Source organism: Pristis pectinata, chromosome 1 (genome assembly GCF_009764475.1).
Source record: "Pristis pectinata isolate sPriPec2 chromosome 1, sPriPec2.1.pri, whole genome shotgun sequence".
NCBI lineage: Eukaryota > Metazoa > Chordata > Chondrichthyes > Rhinopristiformes > Pristidae > Pristis > Pristis pectinata.
This window is the reverse complement of record NC_067405.1, coordinates 135,609,567-135,630,002: the sequence shown is the minus strand read 5'-3', so window position 1 is coordinate 135,630,002 and position 20,436 is coordinate 135,609,567.

The window sequence follows — 20,436 nt, the reverse complement described above, 5'->3', positions numbered from 1 at the left end:
TGATATTTAGCAGTACCCAAATCAGTACCTAGATAATTAGTATATAGTTAACAGGACTTTGCATGCTGAACTAATAACATAGCAATCATTGAAAATCTCTATCATAATTAATTTTAAGACTGATCAGGGTGAAAAGCTGGTTAATAGTTGAGAGTTATCATATATTACCAATATTTAACTGCTTAGACTTAAACATTTAATGTAAAGCAATAACACTTTGCAACAAAACTACACATGTATTGTTATAAGGCTAAAATCATCTCCATGATCAAATCTTAAATGGTGCATTATAGCAAAAGGGAATGAGAAAGAATTCTGGCAAACCATGGCTTTTGTTTATTCATCGGTGGATGAAGGACTTTCTAGCAACTTCCTCCTGCTTCACTTTACTTCCAAATTATATTCTGGATTGTTTGTATTTGCTGAGTAATATTAGTTTAAGCTATTGATTTTCTGATCCTTACAGGGTGTTTGCTCCTTTAAATGACCCATTATCTTTTCAGGTGCTATAATGGTTGAATTTTGCAGCAGGCACTAATTGTCTCCTTCATAGCTGCTGAAAACCTGTTGTGGATCAGGACTATGGGGACATATTGGAGAGATAGCCGAACACTTGGTGTAAAACTCTGCCCCAATGATGATAATTCAACTCTTTGTGTTTACTTATTGATATCTTAAATTTTTACTTTACAGTCAGCGAGGTCTGAGTAGGAGTGAGTTAGGGAATTAAAATAACATGAACCATAATATAATGGTTATACTTGCAAACTTGAAGATATTCAGAAGACCAATCACCCAGTCCGTGTTTAGTTTGCACTGTAGAGAAGGCTATTACATCATTATGTCAGTGCTGGATATTGTTTAACATGACAAAAATTACTATTTCAACTAGAAAGAGTATTTGGGTCCCTGATTGGTGGGAATAGAGGGGTGAAACAACATGTATGGCATTTCCTGCAGTTTCAAGGGAACACAGCACAGGCAGGTGGGCTGGAAGTGATGGAAGAATGGACCAGGGTGCCACTGAGAGAACAGTTCCCTTGCAATGCTGAAAAGGAAGGAGAAATAAATATGGATTTAGTAGTGGAATTGCACTGAAGGTAACGGTGGCTGCTGGGCTGAAAGATAAGGTTGAAGAACACTGTATCATGTTTCTGGGAGAAGAGTGAAGGAAACAGTGAGAGGGAAAATATGGCAAATGGAGGAGATTCTGTGGTAGAGAAAGCCATTTCACAAGACCCAACATTATAGTAATGATTAATGAGCCTAAATTCAACAGAGACTTGGTTTCCATTCTGGATATCTTTTTCATGAGTATTATGTGTTATATTGTCATTCTGTGGGCTGCCTATTCTAATTGTAATAATTCTTTACTTTGAAAAACAATAAAACCTATCTTTCACATTGGAACTCATGCCTATTAATATAATCTTGTTTGATCAATAATAACTTTTTCTGCCTAATTGCACTCATCCTGTTTGTCAATGATGCACCTTTAGCAATATACTGTAATTGCTTTTTCAACTATGTCACTATCTCTATTTCTAAAGGTTTATCGGGTTTTATACCCCATCTATGATTTAAACATCACTCTTTTGCTGAGGAAGTCAAACCAACAAGATCAGATTTTAAGTTCTCCTTTCTTTGTTACGATCACTGAACTGAACAACCGGACTAACTGGAGAGCGACTAGTAAGTGAAATATAAGCATATCAATCGAAATTCATTCATAAAAGTGGAAAATGAAAATAAAAAATAATCCACAGATACTGGAAATCTGAAATAAAAATACTCAGCAGGTCAAGTAGTATCTGTGTAAGGAAATAACAATTCATGTCCGATGAAGGGTCCCTCCCCCAGCCTCTCACAAACTTCAAATCCTTTGTCTGATGAACAGATATTACACTAGGATTTCAACAAGACCCCATGCAATGGGTGGATGCACAAGGCAGTATTTGTTATACCATCGGTTGATTCAACATAACTGAAACTGGCAATAGTGGCCACTGACCAAAACAGTTACTGGCACCATGTTGTAGCAAACCAATTGGAATGCACTAGAATCTCTAGGCCTATATTTCCACTGAACATACTGACCTGTTCTGCTATGATTCCTTCTCAGAACAATGACTAGAAATGCAGAAAGAAATGTTGGATTCTGGCAAATGTCTCTCTATTGCTTTTTTTGCTCAGCATTGTGCTTGGAAAATAGACACATACAAAATGTAGTGGAAATTTCACTTAGAACAAACAAATCATTTGTAACCAATCCAATAGATTTCTTCTTGAATTGTGAATGAATGCCTTCTGTTATGGAAAGTTTTAGGAAAGTGAAGGTTTTGAAGTGAATCGCCCTTAATCATGTCAGAGGGCCACAAAGGGATCAAATTTCACAACTTAGAATTCTTTAACAGCAGAGAAGTTACTTCCAGATTGTTCCAGCTGAGGAAAGCACACAGACCTCATGGAATATTGAGTAGGCAACATTTATCTTGCTGGATCATTGACTGACTCATATGGGATAAATCTTGACCAAAGCAGAGACCTAGAACCCCTTATTCCCCAAAAGTGAATTATGAACTAGACAGAGAGGATAAAATTGCCTGTTCTATCTATTGATGGTATGTCACTTGCAGAGGTGTATTACAGGATGGCCTTCTGAAAATAATATGGACAATAGACGAGTGCTACAGATTATTGAGAAAATAGTTGAAATGATCATGTGAAAAATAAGTTACATTATATGTAATTGAATCTCTATATCTGGAAATAAGGATGACCTAAAGCAAATCATGGTAATTATATGATAAGATTTCTTTTGTTTTTGTTTAGGTACGAAAATTAATCTAAGCTTTACCAAATTAAGAAATTTCTATAAAAACAATTTAACCATTCACAACCCAGACGGGCTCGTCATTAGCTTATTTGTAAGTAAATCATTTCGACTGTAAATCTTCATCAAAATGCCTTTAAGTTAGAATTTCAATGTTCAAATCCTTCAGAAACAGAAAATTATTTTTATAAATTTATTCCTTTTTAATCATTTATTCATTTTTCAGGATGCACCAAAACCAACGACTATTGCCCATCATTAACTGCCCTTGAAAAAATGCCACAACAGAATTTGTGCTGGGTCTTAGCTGGTGAGGCAAGAGACAGAGTTTCCAGACAGTCCTACAAATGCTTCCAAACTACTGCATGATTATGTGGGATGGATCAAAGGTGCACCAAAGTCACTGCATTAGTAATTAGTTGAGTCTCAGGCATGGTAGTTGGGGGTGAGGAGTTGGTATTGTATTATCAGTACAATGATAATATAGGGAGGATATCCTAGAAGGCTTTTCAAATGATGCCACATTGGTAAAGAAATAAAATCGGAGTGATCACTTTGCTGGGATTATACTACAGGCCTCCGAGTGGTCAGTGGGAGACAGAGGAGCTGCTGTGTAGGCATATTACAGAGAGTTGCAAGGAATAGGGTTGTAGTAGTATGGATTTAAACTTCCCCAATATTAACTGGGATTGCCTTAGTTGAAAGGATTAGACAGGATATCATTTTTAAAGTGCATCCAGGAGATCTTTTTGTGCCAGTACATAGATCTGATGGGGCAATGCTAAACCTAAACCAAGAGAATGAAGTTGGGCAAGTGCATTTTAGGGATAGTGATCATACTTCACTATGTTTCAAAGCAGTTACGCAAAAGGATAAGGATAATTTGGAAATTATGTGTCTGAATTGGGGGAAGGCCGGTTTTAATATCATTAGACAGGACTTGGGAGTAGCTACTTGCAGGTAAATCTTCATTCAGAATGTTAGAGTCTTTTAAAAGTGAAATAATGAGAGTTCAGGGCCAGCCCATTCCCATAAAGGTGAAGGGTGAGGAAGGCAAGTCCAGGAACTCTGGATGTCAAGGGATATTAAGGGTTTTATAATGAAACAAAGGAAACATGTGGTAGGTAAACATATGAGGGAGGCCCTTCAGGGGTATAAAAAGTATAGAAGGGGTGCTTAAAAAATAGGTCATGGAGGGGCCATAAAACATCACTGGCAGATAAGATTAAAGAAGATGCCAAAGCATTTTATGTGTATTAAAGCAAGAGGGTAACCTGTGAAATAATGTATGTGGAGTATAGGGTAGTGGATATTGTATACATAGACTTTAGTAAAGCCTTTGACAAGGTCTCTCTTAGTAGGCTGATCTAGAAGATTAAGGCAAGTGGGATCCAAGGAGATTTGGTAGATTGGATTCAAAATTGGCTTGGCCATAGATGATAGAATGTAGTGATGAAGAGGTATTATTCTGTCTCGAGGCCAATGACCAATGGTGTTCCATAATGATTAGTGCTAGGACCTCTGTTGTTTGTGATATTGATTTGGATGGAAATGTAAGTGGGCTAATTAGTAAGTTTGACATGAAAATTGGAGGAGTTATGGATAGTGAGGAAAGTTGTCAAAGGATTCAACAGGATCTAGACCAGTTGGAGATGTAGGCAGAGAAATGGCAGATGGAATTTAATCCAGACAAGTGCGAGATGAATATGGAATCACAACAGGATTATGTTATTCTGTTAATGTATGAACATCATTTGCTTGCCTGCATAATTTCCAAGTCCCTTCATTTCTCCTTTCTTCAACTACCTGTCTAACCCATTCTTAAACCAGCAATTGCTTACTTTTAAAGAATTAATGCATGGTTTATGTGCAATATACATCTCTTTAAGGCAAAAAACTATGCAGAAAAAGGGTTTGGCTGTGGCAATCCAGGGAAATTAAAAGTTGTATTAGATCAAAGGAAAAGACTTCTAATGTTGCCAAAAAAAGCAGTAAGCTTAAGAAATGAGAAAGTTTGAGAATTTGGCCAAGGAGCACCATGGTTCTGATACGGAAAGATAAAAGTAAAATACAAAGATAGGCTTGTGAGAAGTATAAAACCAGATTGTAAGAGCTTCTATAGGTATGTACTTCCTATGTTCTCCTATTTCTTATGTACTTGTGCTTCTATTTTCAGGTAGGGTAGTGATGGCCAATAGGTGCAGTAAGGATCATTGCTGGGTTCAGATGTCCACAATCTACATCAATGAATTGGATGAAATTGTGGAAGAACGGGCAAAGGCTGGCAGCAGGTGGTTAAGGGTAGAGATATTCAGTAACAAATTTCCTTGGGGAAGTTCCAACCTAGGAGGAATCCTAAAATTCAGAGCATGTTATCTCCAAAAGCACCTTCCAATTTCTGCAATTAGCTGCAAATGCGTGGAAGCCAGATTTTTGTGTCTAATTTATAATGGCTGTTGGCGTTAGCCTTGTTGATATTCTTACTGCAAAATTTGACAGAATCTCACAAACTATTTTTTTCTGCAAATAGGGTTCGGAATTGTACCATTTCAGAGTAACAGTCATTCCTGGAGTGTCTCTCTGTGACTTGGTTACTGAATTTCAGGTAATATCACTTTGTTTCGATGCTTCAAGTACCCTTTGTTAGAGGGACAAAATATAAAGAAGGAAGGACTCCTTATGTAAAGTTTATAGAAATATTAAATTAAAGAGAATTTTTGACTGATGTTAACTTTTTTTTAAACTGTTTGAATGCCATCTATTTGAGTTTCTCTCCCGGTTAAATTATTCCAGTAGAATTAGTGATAGTAAGCATTTAGCAGTATACAGAAGAGACAAGAGACTGCAGATACTGGAACCTGGAGCCTGATGCAGGGTTTTGATCTGAAAAGTTGACAATTTCTTGCCTCCCCCCCCTCCCCCCACAGATGCTACTCGACCCACTAAGTTCCTCCAGCAGGTTGTTTGTTGCTTTTAGCAGTATATATTCCGGTGACCAGCACTTAAGCCACATTTATGGCCATTGGCTTGTTACAGACTCAGTGAATGTCCCTTTAAGATAGAGTGTGTGTGTGTGTGTGGGGGGCGTGCTTACGTCAATAGAAGATAAAGGACGTAATGACGTTGTTGAAGAAGGCAGAAGAAGAAGAGAGAGAGAAAGAAGGGAGAGAGACACCAGCCTGCTAGTTTTCTCTATCGATGGATGAGAAACAATAACTGTGTCTGCCACTAAAATCCATGTATGGAAGTTGGAAGTAATCCAGTGGAGTTCACTTTGTTGCTGACCTGGAGAAGGAAACAGGTATTTTTGTGTGGACGACCACGATTCGGATGCTTTTCGGGGTGAGGAAGTCACTACCGAGTAAACACTGAAGTGTCGTTTGGGTTCCATCGTGAAACATTTGGACTTCGTAATTACTCTCTCTCTGTTTCTCTACATCTACGTCTTATCTTCAGACAACGGTGGTTGTTGAAGAAGCCCTTGCTCATGTTTCACCTTATGGCTTGCGGAACTGAACTTTAAGAACCATTCCTGAACTTGGAGTTTGGGACTTTGTCACACACACACACGAAGAGTTTAGTTTTGGGGTTAACGTTCAAGGTTTAACATTTTTGAATTCTAACATACTAACATTTTTACTTTTATTTTACGTATTATCATAAGTAGTGATTAATAAAATAGTTTTTAACACTGAATCATGCTCAGTGTGTTTCTTTTGTTGCTGGTTCGTGACAGGCTTCAGTTAAAGTTTGTGACTTCATAGTTATTAGTCTGGAACGAATCAAATATTTGTTGTAAATAGTATTTTGTTGCTGCACTTATTACAGAATATTGTGACGGATTGGCATACGTACCAGACACAGAGTCTCTGGCCTTCATTAAAGTTCTTGTGGCTCCTTGTAAAGGGCAAAGCTTCTAGTCATCCAGTTCAGGGACAACCTAATCAGATTGAGTGGACTTGGAATGGGTCTTCTAGCATTTGGGATTTTCCTGGCTTAGTTACAGATTGGGGCATAAATAGTGACTGATACAGCCAGTGAGAAACAGCATACCTCTTGCCCTGCTCAGATATGTGTGTGGAAAATTGTCAGAAGTTGTATTCAATTTAGTTTGGTTCTGTCAAGAATCACACAGGTCTTGTTTTACCATATATTTCTGGGTGGTAACCTATCATATTGCACTTACTAATGGACTTTTAGTCAATTTTGCACTTTTTTTTGCAGGAAGTCCCTATGAAACCCCTTGAAAATCAAAGTGGGTGTTCTCTCCCCTCTTTGGAATTTGAGTATCTTACAATAGGGGTCATCCAGCTAATGGTGCCTGTACAGACCCTTTGAAAAGCTATGCAATTAGCTGCTCTTTACCTGTTTTTTTTTAACCCTGTAAAATGCTCCTTTTCCAGTAATTATTCAATTCCATATAGCATTTCACAAGGATGTTCTCCTAAAATCTGATATAATCATGACTTCTTCCAATACATAATTTTAAAGTTTGTAGAATGCAATTGAAAAAACTAGTATCTAATCAATCATTTCTTTGACACAGCCAGGCCTACTTTGGCCTTTATTGAACAGTATTAATTCAGCCATACATTTCTTCCAATGGAAATAAAAACAAGAAGGAATGTATAAAGGGCAGTTGAATCATTACAGATGACTATATATTATTCAAATTAAAATTGCCCTCATCTTTTTAACTTCAACAGATATTTTTTCTGAACCCTTTTTTACAATTTCTTCTCAATTCCCAAAATTACTTGAAAGAAAATATATGGACTGGAAACTACATATTATATTAGATCTGATTTGTTGTTAAGGCACATTGGAAAATTAAGCAGTACTTTACTCACTGATCCTCAAGTCTAATTTTGTTACTATCATAAATTCTGAACCTCTAACAACAAAGGTGTCACATTAAGAATAAATATTGTAAAATATGTATTTTCAAGTGTTAAGATTGCACATAAACCAATATTTGATTTCAGTTACTGACAAAAATAGCGTGCAATTGATGTCTTTTAGAAAACAGTGTTCAAATTATGGGAGCTGGTGATTTTGACAGTACTGTCATGGGATTGAATATTCTATTTTTAAAACAGGGGATTTGGCTTCTCTTAACATCTAAAATATGTCAAAATAATAATACAAATATAATGAGTTTTTATGACACTTGCATTCACTCTATCAAATTTGATGTAGAATGGATTGTTCAAATTATAAGTGCTCTTTGAGATCAAAAAGTCCCCATTAAGCAGGAGTGCTTGTGATAGTGTATATATATTTTTCATGTGATGTTTATCCAAACTAAATGGAAGTAATTCCAGCCTACACCATTTTACATTTATGTGCTCAATGTGGGAAACAGAATAGTCCATATTTCATAGTTAATAGTGAAACAACAGCATTCTTTGCTGGCCTCAAAGGAAGCTATCCACAAATATCTTGTGATGTCTGTACCATGATCTCCCCCTGTTCCATTAATTATTCCTATCAGGCATGAATTGAACATGGTCCTTCACATCCTGCACCAAATCATATTAAAGCATACATCCAGGCAACAAATCAGGAAGGAAAAGGCATAACTTTTAATTATCTTTTAAAATATTTTACAGAGTGCCAATTAAAGATTGGAAGGTACACAAATAATTAAAATAGAACATGAAATATCTTCAAAAATATATTTTGATCTATATATCCACATATCATTTAATATATTTAGAACATAGAACAGTACAGCACAGGAACAGACCCTTTGGCCCATGGTGTTTGGCCGACCATGATGTGAGATTAAGCTAATTCCATCAGTTTCCTCATGGTCAATGTCCCTCCATTCCCTGTCTCTTCATGTGCCTGTCTAAATGCCTCATAAATGTTGCTTCCACCACCTGAACTGGCAGCACGTTGCAGGCATCTTCCACTCTCTATGTAAAAAAACTTACCTCGCAGATCTCCGTTAAATTTTTCCTCTCTCACCTTATAGCTATGCACTCTGGTATTTGACATTTCAACTGTGGGGATAAAGACTCTGATTATCTACCTTGTCTATACCCCTCATAATTTTATATATGCCTATCAAGTCATCCCTCAGCTTCTGACATTCCAGAGAAAACAATCCATGTTTGTCCAACCTTTCCTTATAGCTAATACTCACTAATCCAGGCAACATCCTGGTCATAGAGTCACAGAGCAATACAGCGTGGATACAGGACCTTCGGCCCAATATGAGTCCATGCCCACCATGGTGCCCACCCAGCTAGCCCCAACTTTCTGCATTCAGCCCATACCCTCTAAGCCCCACCCCTCCATGTACCTATCCAAATGCTTCTTAAATGATACTATTGTACCTGCCTCAACCACTTCCTCTGGCAGCTCATTCCATATACTCACCACCCTCTTTGTGAAAAAGTTGCCCCCCTCAAGTCCATTTTACATCTTTCCCCTCTTGCACTAAATCTATGCCCCCTAGTTTTGGAGTTCCCTACCCTGGGGAAAAGACTGTTACTGTCCACCTTATCTATGTGTCTCATAATTTTAAACATTTCTATAAGGTCGCCCCTCATTCTCCTATGTTCTAAGGAATAAAGACCTAGCCTGGCCAACCTCTCCCTATAACTCAGGCCCTCTATCCTGGCCATGTCCTTGTACATCTTTTCTGTACTCTTTCCAGTTTAACCACATCTTTCCTATAACAGGGTGACCAAAACTGTACACAGTACTCCAAGTGCGGCTTCACCAATGACTTATACAACTGCAACATAATGTCCCAACTCCTGTACTCAATGCCCTGACTGATGAAGGTGTGCTAAACGCCTTTTTCGCCATCCTGTCTACCTGTGATGCCGCTTTCAATGAACTATGTACTTGTACTCTTAGGTCCCTCTGTTCCATGACACTCCCTAGTGCCATACCATTCATAGTATAGGACTTCTCCCCTCTGTAATGAATTGACCTGTACGATCGGTATACAAGACCAGTTTTTCACTGTACCTCGGTACAAGTAACAATAATAAACCAATACCAATACCCCTTTTATTCTGGTTTTTGCCCTCCTCTTTCTTTCCAGTCCTGATGAAGGGTCTCGGCCTAAAACGTCAACTGTTCATATCTCTCCAATAGATGCTGTCTGACCTGCTGAATTCCTCCAGCATTTCATGTATGTTGCTCCAGATCTCCAGCATCTGCAGTCTCTCTTGTGTCTCCACTTTTGCCTTCCATTCTATTTCTGTCTGCACATTTACACTTCTGGCATTTTTCAACATCATTGATGCATCCCACAAATGAATGGCATCAATCAATGGTTTTTATGGGAATATTGAAGCCATTTGTGGTATTCATGAGTTTTATAAGTGGGGAACCTGTTACGAACCAGCAACAAAAGAAACACACCGAGTCATTATTCAGTGTTAAAAACTACTTTATTAATAGCTACTTATGATAATAAGAAAAATAAAAGTAAGAATGTCAGAATGTTAGAAGTAAAAATGTTAAACCTTGAACATTAACCCCAAAACTAAACCTGTAGTGTGTGTGTGGCAAACTCCCAAACTCCAAGTCCAGGAATGGTTCTTAAAGTTCAGTTCAGCGAGCTATAAGGTGAAATGTGAGTAAAGGCTTCTTCAACAACCACTGTTGACTGAAGACAAGATGTAGTTGTAGGGAGAAAATAGAGAGTAGTTACGAAATCCAAATGTTCCACTTTGGAACCCAAACGACACCTCAGTGTTTATTCAGTAGTGACTTCCTCACTCCAAAAGGCAGTCAAATCATGGCCGTCCACACCAATACCTGCTCCCTTCTACAGGCCAGCAACAAAGTGAACACCACTGCTTCGTTCCGAAGTATCTGCCACCCTGAAAAGCATCCGAGACGTGGCGGTCCACACAAATACCTGTTTCCCTCTACAGTCACTGTTTTTCATCCATCGATAGAGACTAGCAAGCTGCTCTCTCTCTCTCTCCTCTCTCTCTCTTCTGACTGACTGCTTCAACACATCATTACGTCGTTTATCTTCTGTTGTCATAACCGCGCCAACAGAGACACACACACACACACACACACACACACACACACACACACACACACACACACACACACACACACACACACACACACACACACACACACACACACCACTATGCTCTATCTTAAAGGACATTCACCAATAGTAACCTAGTCCGTAACAAACCAAAAAGCAGTTCTTTAGATAATTATCTAGTGTATGTTTTGTTCTGGTTTTCTTTGGTCAAAATTGAACAATTCATGTCCTAAATGTATTTTATTGTCTACCTATGTCATTTTTTTTCATCCTGATCTATATTGGCATTCAGAACATGTTTTAAAAAGTACTTAATAATCCTGAGATTTAGAAATCTTATATGACATAAAAGGACGACATTTAGCTCATGTGCTGGTTTTCAGACCTTTCCCATGTCCCATTCCCTCACTTATTTCCCTAAAACATTCTCTCTCATATGCCTATCATCTCCTTCCAATTCTCCTGCCATCCATTTACAGCAGGATAAATTTATAGTAGCTAATTAACCTACCAACCACCATGCCAAAAACATACCCAATTAAAAATTAAAGTATTAAAATTTTTGAAAAATGAAGATTTTAAGAAAAAAGTTGAAATACTTAAAACACTTAAAAATTAGAATTTTAAATTACCTCAATTAGTTAAAACAGTTTTTAAAAATATCAACATTTATCTTAATGTTGCTTTCTTCCATTGAATTCAATGAAGGTTGTTTGGCAGATTCCCCTGAGGAAATAATAGGATAGCAGGGATCCATAGGCTATCCATAGGGATAGCAAGGACATAAAAAAAATTGTACCACAGTATCTGGAAGTTTAGACCTTCCATGTTTGAGGACATGTGTTCAATCCTCATCTTCCTGGCACCCATGTGTGAATTTGCTCTCAGAACTGCCAACAATTCCCAGGAAAAACACAGAGCAATGGTCCATATTTTACAGGGAAATATTAGTGAAGCTGATGACATTTCTCTATGTGACTGCCAGCGATTTGGAATTTCTGGGCTTGTGATATGAACAGAGAAGATCCAAAGTTGCAATCATTGTTTTCCTGCAGCTTTGCTAAGAGGGCAGTGTGGAATGGAAAGCAGTGAGATTTGTCTGAAATGTTATGAGTTTTTACATTTATATATGAAAAAATTGTTAATCATTTACAATAGCTTTGGAATGTCTGAAACAGACATTCATATGTTAAAAGTCCTCTGCACTCAATAATGCTGAAGCTACTTCACGGCATTGTTAGGGAGTTGTATTCTGAGTCTGAAATTCATTCCATTGACTTCAATTGATTTAATTTGAAAGAATTTCAAAGGCAGAATTCAACTTGCTAATGCTGCCAAACAGTGCAGTTAGTGCTACCTACTGGGAATTAATGTCTAGGGATCAAGTCTTTGACCATTCTAGCTAAGTAAAGTGATATAATTTAGGCCAGCAGACAAAGTATTTTTTCAATTCTATGTTTGGGACTTGTTTTGACTCCCCCATGATCCCATTATACAAGAGATGATTTTTTTTTAAATGGTGCAGGATCTCACCATAAAAGATTGGGCTGGCTTGTCCTTGTAAAATTGTTTGAGGTGAGTTTGTTACAGTCACTGGTGGGTGTTTGCCACTGAGTGTTTCCCATTACCTGATGTAATATATAAATTTTAAACGTCTTTCTTTTGAGGAGTAATTGTGCAACATAATCCACTTGTACTTCAGTCAATATTTCAGATCTTTGTTTCAAAACTGGACATTTTGCTAAGCTGAATTAAACTGTACACTCGGATAGCTTTTTAAAAGGAAGATTTTTTTTTCCTTAATTACCATTACCTATTTAGATGGTTTGTATTTATGGTTTAAGTGTATGTTATTTCAAAATGATTTAATGCAAACTGCCAACATTCTGGTTGTAATGTTATTTGCTGGTGTATTTAATTTTTCTAACTTTTCTTTTCAGATTTATGTTGATGACCCACCAATGGCATATCCATTCCACTATTTAGTCAGTATGATAACTGCCATCATTCTTGGAGCTATCATTATGATTTATTTCCTTTTACAGCATTACCATTGTATCTCTAATGTTAGTCCATGTTGGAAGTCTATCAGAATAACACCATTTTCAGGAAAGAAGCTGTTACAAAGAAAATAATAAATCTAAATTAAAGATGCAATTTTGCAACTTATTATCTATTTTAATAGATAACTAATTAAGCCATGACGGTTGGAGTTGAGCAGCCTTGACAAAATTAAAACCAAGCATTGTATTCATGAAGGAACAATGGAATAGGCTATTCTGGATCTTGTGCTGTGCAGTGAGAAAGGGTTAATTAATAATCTTGTTGTAGAAGGGTCACTAAGAAAGACTGATCATAATATGATAAAATTATACATTTAAATTTGAAATAGATATCAATCTGAAACTGGGATCTTTATACTGGCTATCTTCCCTCTCCATTCTCAGTTCTGATGCAGGGTTGCGATCTGATATATGCCAACAACTTGTTTTCCTCCACGGATGCCTCTGGACCCGCTGAGTTCCTCCAGCAGATTGTTTGTTGCTAGAGGTGTATAAGGACTGGACATCCATTGTGAAGATGAGGCAGTGGGAGTTAGTGTATCGGAAGTTGTCAAAATAGTGGAGGGCATGCGTGGTGTCCTGGAAGTAGGTGGGAAGGGGCTGGACCACTGGAGACAGGATAGAGTCGAAGTATGAGGAAATAAGTTCAGTAGGGCAAGAACAGGCAGAAACAATGGGCATACCAGGACAATCCTGTTTGTGGATCATGGGTAAGAGATAGAAGTAGGAAGTGCAGGGTTGGGGCACTATCAGGTTGGAAGCCGTGAAGGGGAGATCTCCTGATGTGATGAGATTTGCGACAGTATGGGCAAGAGTGGCCAGAACACCAGAACACTGGGACTGTTTTCCCTGGAGCGAAGGGGGCTGAGGGATGACCTTTAAAGGTTTATAAAATCATGACGGGCCTGAACAAGGTGGATTGTCACAGTTTTTTTCCCCAGAATAGGGGAGTCTAAAACTGTAGGGCATAGTTTTAAGGTGAGAGGGGAAAGATTTAAAGGAGATCTGAAAGGTAAGTTTTTCCAAACGGAGGGTGGTGGGTACAATTACAATGTTTAAAAGACATTTGGACAGGTACATGGATAGGAAAGGTTTAGAAGGATATGGGCCAAACGCAGGCAAGTGGAACTGCTCAGATAAGCACTCAAGCTAAGGAGGTTGTGCGGCAGGGAGGGCTTCAGATTTTTGGATCATTGGGCTCTCTTCCAGGGCAGGTGGGACCTGTGCAAACAGGATGGTTTGCATCTGAACTGGAGGGGGGGGACCAACATCCTTGTGGGATGGTTTGCTAGTGCTGCTTGGGGGGGGTTTAAACTAGAGTTGCCGGGGGTTGGGAACCAGAGTGGCAGGACAGCAAGTGGAGAGGCCGTGGGGAAAGTAGATGTAAAGCCTACAAGCAAAGACAGAAATCAACAGGTTGATGAGCACGGTAGGACTAAGGTTCTGAGATGCGTCTATTTCAATGCAAGGAGTATTGTAGGTAAGGCAGATGAACTTAGAACATGGATTGGCATGTGGAATAATGATGTTTTAGCCATTAGTGAGACTTGATTGCAGGAGGGGCAGGACTGGCAGCTCAATGTTCTGGGGTTCCAATGTTTTAGACATGATAGAGAGGGAGGTATTAAAGGGGGAGGGTTGGCAGGGAAAATGTCACAGGAGTGCTCAGAGAGGGCATACTGGAGGACTCACCTACTGAGGCAATATGGATAGAACTGAGGAATAAGAAAGGGATAAGAAATAAGGGATAAGAAATGAGGAATAAGAAAGGGATCACCATGTTAATGGGACTATATTGTACAGTATTATAAATCCCAATATTCAATGGGATTTAGAGGAACAAATTTGTAGAGAGATAGCTGACAGCTGCAAGAAAAATAAGGTTGTGATAGTAGGTGATTTTAACTTCCCACATATTGACTGGGACCCCCATATTGTAAAGGGATTAGATGGGATAGAGTTTGTCAAATGTGTTCAAGAAAGTTTCCTTAATCAATGTGTAGAGGTCCCAACTAGAGAGAGCGTGATACTGGATCTCCTCTTAAAGGACAAGACAGGGCAGGTGACAGAAGTGTGTGTAGGGGAACACTTCGGATCTAGTGCTCATAATTCCATCAGTTTCAGGATAATTATGGAGAAGGATAGAATTGGTCCTCGGGTTGAGATTCTAAATTGGAGTAAGGCCAATTTTAATGGCATCAGAAGGTAACTGGCAGGCGTGGATTCAGATCGGCTGTTTTCCGGCAAAGAGATGCTTAGCAGGTGGGAGGCTTTCAAAAGTGAAATATTGAGAGTACAGAATCTGTATGTTCCTGTTAAAATAAAAGACAAGGCTAGCAGGTTTAGAGAACCTTGTTATCAAAAGATATTGAGGCCCTAGTAAAGAAAAAGAAGGTGGCGCATATCAAGTATAGGCAGTTAGGATCAAATGAGGCACTTGAGGAGTATAAGAAATGCAAGAGAACGCTTAAGAGAGAAATCAGGAGAGCAAAAAGAGGACATGACTTTGCTCTTGCAGACAGGGTGAAAGAGAATCCCAAGGGTTTCTATAGCTATGTTAAAAGCAAAAGGGTAGCAAGGGACAAAATTTGTCCCCTTGAAGATCAGCATGGTCATGTATGCATAGAGCCAAGAGAGATGGGTGAGGTCTTAAATGGATTTTTTTATACTCTGGAGACAGACACAGAGACTACAGAACTGAGGCAAATGAGTAGTGAGGTCATAGACTGTATTGGATCATGGAAGAGGAGGTGCTGGCTGTCTTGAGGCAAATTAAAATGGATAAATCCCCAGGGTCTGACAAGGTGTCCCCTCGGACCTTGTGGGAGGCTAGTGCAGAAATTGCAGGGACCCTAGCAGAGATATTTAAAACGTCCTTAGCCACAGGTGAGGTACTGGAGGACTGGAGGATAGTTAATGTTGTTCCATTGTTCAAGAGAAGCTCTAATAATAAGCTGGGAAATTATAAGCTAGTGAGCCTGATGTCAGTCATGGGTAAATTATTGGAAGGCATTCTAAGGAACAGGATATATAAGTATTTGGATAGACAGGGCCTGGTTAGGGATAGTAAGACATGGCTTCGTGTGTGGTAGGTCACATCTAACCAATCTTATAGAGTTTTTTAAGGAGGTTACAAAGACGGTCGATGAGGGAAAGGCAGTGGATGTTGTCTACATGGACTTCAGCAAGACTTGACAAAGTCCCACATGGGAGGCTGGTCCAGAAGGTTAAGTCACTTGGCATTCAGGATGAAGTAGTCAATTGGATTCAACATTGGCTTAGGGGGAAAAGCCAGAGAGTAGCAGTGGATAGTTGGCTCTCTGACTGGAGGCCTGTGACTAGTGGTGTGCCACAGGGATTGGTGTTGGGTCCATTGTTATTTATCATCTATATTAATGATTTAGATGATAATGTGATAAACCGGATCAGCAAATTTGCGGATGACACCAAGATTGGGGGCATAGTGGACAGCAAGGAAGGCTATCAAAGCTTGCTGCGTGATCTTGACCAGATAGGAAAATAGGCTGAAAAATGGCTGATGGAATTTAATGCAGACGAGTGTGAGGTGTTGCACTTTGGGAGGACAAACCAGGATAGGACTTACACAGTGAATGGTAGGGCTCTGAGGTGTGCAGTAGAACAAAGGGACCTGGGAATACAGGTCCAAAGTTCCTTGAAAGTGGCATCACAGGTATATAGGGCCATAAAGAGAGCTTTTGGCACTTTGGTCTTCATAAATCTGGGCATTGAATACAGGAGTTGGGATGTTATGCTGAAGTTATACAAGACGTTGGTGAGGCCAGATTTAGAGTATTGTGTGCAGTTCTGGTCACCTACGTTCAGGAAAGATATCAATAAGCTTGAAAGAGTGTAGAGAAAATTTACAAGGATTTTGCTGGGACTTGAGGACCTGAGTTATAGGGAAAGGTTGAATAGGTTAGGACTTTATTCCCTGGAGCGCGGGAGAATGAGGGGAGATCTCATAGAGGTATACAAAATTATGAGGGGTATAGATAGGGTGAATGCATGCAGGTTTTTTCCCCTAAGGTTGGGTGAGACTAGAACTAGAAGATATGGGTTTAGGGTGAGAGGTGAAATATTTAAGGAGAATCTGAGGGGAAACTTCTTCACTCCATGGTACGAGTGTGGAACGAACTGCCAACGGAAGTGGTAGATGCAGGTTTAATTGTAACATTTAAGGGAGGTTTGGATAGGTACATGGATGGGAGGGGTTTGGAGGGATATGGTCTCGGTGCAGGTAGTTGGGACTAGGCAGAAGATCAGGTCAGCATGGACTAGATGGGCCAAAGGCCCTGTTTCGGTGCTGTACGACTCTATGGCTCTTTGTTTGTGTTTTGTTTGAATTTTATAACTGTTTTAATTGTTTCTGTAGTCATAGAGTCAGAGTCAAAGAGTCATACAGCACCAAAACTGGCCATTTAGTCCAGCCTGACCATTAAACGCCCATTTACACTAATCCTATACAAATCCCATTTTATTCTTCCCATGTTCCCATTGAAATACACCTACCTCATGCCTGTCTCTCCACTAGATTCTACCATTTGCCTACACACAAGGGACAATTTAGAGTGGCCAACCCTTATATCTGGAATGTGGGAGAAAACTGGAGCACCCAGAAAAAAACAATGCAATCAAAGGGAGCAGAATCAGAATCAGGTTTATTATCACTGACATATGTGGTGAAATTTGTTGTTTTATGGCAGCAACATACAAAAATTACTATGTCACAAAAATAAATAAATAATGCAAAAGAGGAATAACGAGGTAGTGTTCATGGACCTTTCAGAAATCTGATGGTGGAGGGGAGCAAGCTGTTCCTAAAACATTGAGTGTGGGTCTTCAGGCTCCTGTACCTCCTCCCCGATGGTAATAATGTGAAGAGGACACGTGGTCTGATAAGTAACAAGTAACGTGTGTCACAGAAGTGCCAGGCAATGGCCATCCCCAACAGTGGAGAGTCTAACCACCTACCCTTGGCACTCAATGCATTACCGCCATCAACATCCTGGGGTAACCATTGACCGAAAACTCAGCTGGACCAGGCATATAACTAAAGTGGCTACAAGAGAAGGTAGAGGCTGTCTATCCTGTAGCCCGACAGACCAAAGCCTTTCCACCATCTACAAGGCAAAGGTCAGGAGTGTGATGAAATACTGTTCAGTTGCTTGGATGAGTGCAGTTCCAACAATTTTCAAGTAACTCAAACCATCCAAGGCAAAGCAGCCTGCTTGATTGGCACTCAATCAATCATACTAAAATTAATTCCCTCCACCATTGGTGCAGTATTCACCAACTTCAAAATGTACTGCAGTTACTTGCCTAGGCTATTTCAACAACATCTCCCAAACCTGTGACCACTACCAACAAAGATAAGGGCCCTTGCATATCAAAACACCACCACTGCATGTTCCCTTCCAAGCCATACATCATTTGGATTTGGAAATATATTGCTGGCACTTCTTCATTGCTGGGTCTAAATTCTGGAATTCCCTATCCAACAACACTGTGGGAATACCTTCACCAGAAGGACTACTGCAGCTCAAGAAGGTGGTTCAAGCACAGTTAGAGATGGGCAATAAATGCTAGTGCTGTCAGTGATAGTCAGATCCTGGAAAATGTATTCTAAAGAGCTTAAACATCCTCAAATACTCTTGCTATCAGACCACCACTGCAAACTTCAGTCTTGGATAGGAATGTAGAAGGTATGATGGTAAGTTTACAGATGACACAAACATTGGTGGTGTTGTTGATAGGAGGACAGTTGAAGGCTACGGAATGATATCGATCAGGTAGAGCAATGGCAGCTGGAATTTAGTCCTTAAGAGCGTGAGGTGATACACTTTGGGAGGACTAATAAGGGTAGGACATACAAATCAATGGTAGATTTAGAAACAGAGGACCCTAAGTGTACAAGTCCAAAGATCTCTAAAGGTGGTAGCACAAGTAGAAAAGATGATGAAGAAGGCATACAAGGTATTTGCCTTCATTAAGTACTGTCATTTAAGGATTATCTAGACAAGCACTTGAATCACCAAGGCAAAGAAGGCTGTAGCCAAGTACTGGTAAATGAATTAGTATAGCTGAGCAGGGCTAGTCAATTACCTAATGGTTGGCATGGACATAGTCGGCCGAAGGGCCTGTCTCTGTGCTGTATAACTATGACTCCAATCTAGATTAGCTAATAGAGTTCAGATTAAGTATCAAACCTGATGTTTTGCTGTCTGTGGGTTTGGGTGGTGGTTTTCCCAGGCGTCTGCTGCGTTTGTCCTTCTTGATGGTACAGGATGTGGGTTTAGGAGCTGCTGTCAGGGCTGAGGACTTTGATGGTGCAAGGTTTGGGGGAGGAGTGGGAGGGCAAGAAGGAATGTTACATATGTGCTTTCATTTGATTTAACTGCTCATTCTTTTCAATGTGGGTTATCAATTGATGATGCCAGGATCTCCTTTTGCCATAGTTTACATTCCATTTCACAAGGAGCACAAATTTGGCAATCTAAATTGGCAAATCTTAAAATGACATTGATGCAACAGAGTAAAACACTATAATCATAGCTGACGTATGAAAGCTCCAGTAGATCCGGCTTGAGTAAGACTTGAGAAGTGAACTTTCATATCTCATGATCACAGTACAAAGCTGAATGCCATCCCCTCCCTGTGAAAACAAACCAACACACCCATGGTAACATCCTTATTTTGGCCTGGCATTTGTGTTGCACAACTTGAATATGTACTGCACTAATTCAACTGGAAGCAACAACTGAATTGAGGCAAAATGTAATCAAAGTAACGGTATGATTGGATTAGTAATGGAAGGTTTTCAGGATACTTCTGGGTGAGTTACCTCCAGAATTCTGCCTGCAATCAACTTCAATTGTCACTCTTAGGTGGGTGGTGGTTAACAGTAGGATCTGTTTTCAAGTATGTAGATTAAGGTTACATTTCACTAATGGGGCCCAAGTACAATTTTAACTCAGGCCTGAGCAGGTAAAGGAGCAGAGAAAGGATCTGAAATCAGAGTAGCTATCTCTGGTTAGCTTTTATTACTTGCTTTGTGGAGTCCGGGGAACCAGAGCACCACAAACCCACAAAATTCTCTATGTAAGAATCTCTCCCTTTTGCAACTAACTGTTCTATCTCACCCTCTAATTGTACAGATGGTACAGTATTGATCCTTCCTTCTGGGCTGGACAGGGGCAACCTGCTGGCTAAACTTCTGTCAGCAGCCAGCAAGTGGCTATTGCTGATCACATTTCATAGCTCAGCAGCCATCTCTGAGTGAAATTGGACATCAGTGATGAAATTCGCCATTACCTCCTGTGTGCCAGCTCAGCCTTCTGCCTGAGGAAAAGGGTGTTCAAAGACTAACATCTCAAATCTGGCATCAAGCTCACAGTCTACTGAACAGAGATCCCTGCATCCTTGTATGTTTTGGAGTCATGGAGAACAAACATTTGGTGTGTCAAAGAAATGCTACCTCTGCAAAA